We start from the raw sequence: 4,440 nt of genomic DNA, 5'->3' as shown, positions 1-4,440 counted from the left end.
TTAAGTTTTTTTTTTACAAAAAAAAAATGAAATCGCAAATATTATTTGCAGAATTCCTTTATTATCTGGAGTAGAGGGACTAATTGGCCTGTACTTAGAGTGGGACAATGGGCAACATATAGATGGATGACAAACAAAAGGAAAGACCTGCATGCTTGGCCCCTACACTGAGGGGATCAGGTGTTATGCTGTGAAGGACATTTCAGTTCATTTCAGCTGTTATAGCTTTTGGCATTGTCCTCTGATTGTGTTAATCTGCTCTACAGTAGAAATGAGTCTCATCTCACTCATTCAGGCGATGTTCAGCATATCACACAAAAAGCACTCTGGCTGTAACAGGAATGATGGATTGTTTTTACTATGAGCTGTGTAATGACCTATTGGCAAGAGAAACTCGAGCAGAGCTGTGTGAACACTGTGACAGTTTTGTGTTGAATTACAACTTTGTTTTTCTGCGGAGTCATCACACTCCAGAAACAAAGCAGCGCAGCAGGAAGGTTTAGAGAAATGAACCTTCAACAGTTTAACTCCTCTTCCTCCTTCCCTCTTTTTGCCCATTTCTCCTCAGGTTCTCTCATTTTTGTTCTCCCACTCTTTCTTAATTCCTCCTCATCTACCTGCTCCTCTTCTTTCTCCTATGGGCCACAGCTGAGTTGTCCTTGGGAACCCGGTGTCCTCCCCTTTTTCCTGTGTGTCCTTGTCCTCAGCTTGATGCTGGCATCCTGACCCCTTTGTTCTCACCATCCTGTCCTTTGCTGTTCTCTGCTGGACGCTATATCTGTCCACTTGCTGTTGCTAAAAGTGTCTCGGACTCATGCTGGAGCTTCCTCGCTGCCCTTGTCCCTCCTGCTGCACCAGGACAGCTGCTGTGTGTTTGGGGGAAAAGGGGAATGGTATCTCTCAGCTGATTGGCTCCTCACAGCACTGAGAAGCAGGAAGAGCCCCACCCTGCTGGAGCTGATGGATCACCTGCCAGGGGGGGCGATCCACTGACACCAAAACTGAACAGTACTGTGTGTGTATCAGAGCCTGACACGACTCCTTCCTTGGCACCGTAGAGGTCCACTGTGTCCAGAAACCAGTAAAGTGAGCCACACTCTTCCTTCATCACCACGAACACACACTGTGGATTATTCTGACTGAGTTGCACACACACTGTCCTGCTGCCACAGACTTACTAGAGACCAAATGTGGATCCATCCATCACTGAAAATAGTCCCCAATAAATGTAATATGTTTCCTCCTGTTGGTTTATTAAAAACAATAATTAGCAGCTGTTAAAAAAATTCTATATCTGTGAGGTGCTTTTAAAGATGCATGACTTTAGCAGGGACCAGTGGACATGGAGCTTAGAGCCACAGACCAAGTAAAGAAGTCACAAAGGGTTTAGAGGTGTACTAACACACAGTTGGTCTGGGATTTGCTGGGAGTTCCAAAACTCTGGATTAACACCAAACCTTTGTTTAGATACCAGGTCTAATAAATTCTGTTATAAGTGAGTGTGTGTTAACGAATAAAGACAAATCAGGCCATAGTATTAGAAATAGCTTTGTCTAGAAAATATCTTACTTCTTATATTCCCAAGATGCTGAAAATGTCCTCCTTTCATTCATATACAACACCATGGCCAAACACATGTGGACCAGGTGTTCACATCCTTACGTGTGCTTTTCATGTGTCCATTTTTCTGGTTTGAGCCTCTGAATCTCGGTGAAGGGAAACTGATGTCCTACAGTATGCAGAGATATTCAAGACAAAAGTGTTGTTTGTACATTGTGTCAGCAGTTTCTGTTCGTCCCTTCCCTGTTTCAAAACAACAATGCTCAGGCGTCCGCATACTTTTGGCATTCAGCCTGTAAAAAAAATAGTAAACCAGTTTTAATGCACACGAAGAGAAGGTTATAATGTCTTTGGCATTTCAATGCAGTAGCTCAGTGTGATTGCTGTAATTTAAAGTAAGGCACAGAAGACTCATCCAACAATGGTTTGTTTTTATTTATGTTGTTTTCAGTCTTTTTCCAAGTCATTTTCATCCCTGATTGGATTTCAGCACACAGCAGCTCAAACATCATCTGCTGCACAAACTCTTTCCTTCCTATTACTTTACATGTGATTTGGAGCATTAAAGGTGAAAACCAGAGAGAGAGTGAAACAGAGTCATCATCGTTTCACTGTGCTATTGTGAACAAACGATGAGCACTGTGCAAGGAGAAGAAGAAAAAAGGCAGGAAGGAAGCAAGCAAGGCTCCATGGAAAATCATCTCCAAAGAAAAGTCATTACATGAAATAATCATGTCAGGAGCAGCAGCAGCAGCAGGAGGAGGAAAGTTATTTCTTCTACAGTTATTTCATTCTTTGAGTTACTTCATCCATGAACACAGTGATTATAGACTCATTTCAAGCTGCCGCTGTGTGGTGACCTGCTACCATCCAGGAACATACTGGCTCTGCTTTCTGTCTCTTCCTGCATCTCTGTCTTTTCCCTACGTGTCTTTATTTTTCTCAGATTCAACTTTATTACCAATAGAACAAAAAGGAACTGAACAATGCACCAAAACTGCAGTTACCCCACATCCACTGACACTCCAAGCAACCTCACAGTCAGTGTTGGGAAGGTGACTTCTGAAATGCAATAGGTTACAAATCACTGGTTACCCTTTTAAAAACAGAATAAGCAATGTAACTATTTTAATAACTTCATCAAAGTAATATAACTTATTACTTTTCTCTTTTTTCTGCCAAGGAAGTTGTGTTTTTGGTTCCATGTGTGTTTGTTGATCAGCAGCATTATGAAAAAAAACAACTGGATCAGCAGCGTACTGAGTACAGACATCGGTGGGGACCAACCCTAGAGGTGATTAGATCTTGGCTGCAAAAGGTGAAAGGTCAAGGTCACAAAAATCTATCATTTTAACATGGAGCAAAAAATATTTTAAAAATGTATATCTGTCAATAAATATTAAAATAATTTAAAATTTTACATGTGTAGGGTGGCAACATCTATCACCAGACCAAATTTCATCCAGATCTGATACAGATTCTGGATCTGACAGCCATTTCAATTTAACATTGAAAACCCCATGTAACACATATTTTCTGCCATAACTTGGCCTATAATGATGATAGAAACCTGAAATGTCCGAGTAGGATGCACAGTATATCACACCCTACAAGATGATCAAAGATTTTAGGACACGTTTTGGGTTGTTCAGCATCTCATTTTTCACAAGAGACCGATTTTCCTGAGCGAATGTTGTGCCTGAGTGGAGGTACACGTGCTCTCCGACTGCTCTTGTCTAACAAATGTCTTATACTGGACCATAAAGCTGAAAAGTCCTAAAACATAAATTTAAACCAGGCAGTGTAACTCTCATAACAGTAAATTATTAAAAGCTTTTCATTATAACTTGATTTAAAATCAGTGTTTTGATTTTCATGGGTAAGATTTGATATGAAAGAGACATTTGTTAGCTACTGTAGCTAGCAATGAATTTGTCATTAATGGACATTAAACATAAATACAGTATGTAACCTGCCAAATGGGCACCAAGCAAAGTATAAAGCTAAATTACATTCTGAAAACATAAAAAACATGGTGGGGCAGGAGGTACTTTACTTTAGAATCAGAATCAGAATCAGCTTTATTGGCCAGGTGTGACGGACACACAAGGAATTTGACTCAGGTACATCGGCTCTCAACGTGCAAACAGTAAACCAGCATAAGGCTGTGTAATATAACAAAATAGCAGTATTAACATCAACAAACAATGCAGACAACAAAGGAATGTTAAATAGGGATAAAACAGAGTACTTAAAACTAGAGACCTGTACAAGTCTGTATAATCTGTATGAGGTATATTTACAGGTGTTGCACTGAGGGTTATTGTCCAGTCATACTGTCATGGGTTAAGTGTTCATCAGAGTGCTGGCCGGGGGGAAGAAACTGTCCCTGTGCCTGGTTGTCTTAGTGTTATGTTCGCTCGTACACGGAGTGAGTGAGCAAAAAGACAGACCCAGGTAGCTGACTTGTGCAAGCAGTTTATTTACAGTGTCGGTAATGATGAACAAACAAGTTGGTGAGGATGAAATATGAAACCGAGTGTCAATCAGCAACAGTACAGGAAGCATGATGAGATGGATGGAGTGGGCCAAGCTGCGTAGCAGGGTCACTCCTGAGCTGGCCGGTGGGCAACGGAGGTTACTGAGGGGATAAGAGTAGAAGAGTTTGTACAGACAGTTACTGGTGACTGTGCATCGACCTGACTGGTGGAGGCTGGAAGGGTTGAGTGGAGCCGAGGTCCGGAGGTCAGTGGAGGGAAACGAGGAGAAACTTGGTTGTGGAGGGGCAAGGCAGAGTGCTGGGGGAAACTCAACAGGAACTAGACCAAACATACAGAGAAAACAAACCGGGTAGACGAATGGTAGAAACAACGTGAGGGC

This window comes from Monopterus albus, unplaced genomic scaffold (assembly GCF_001952655.1).
Source record: "Monopterus albus unplaced genomic scaffold, M_albus_1.0 scaffold21.1, whole genome shotgun sequence".
NCBI lineage: Eukaryota > Metazoa > Chordata > Actinopteri > Synbranchiformes > Synbranchidae > Monopterus > Monopterus albus.
Note: the sequence above shows the minus strand (reverse complement) of the source record.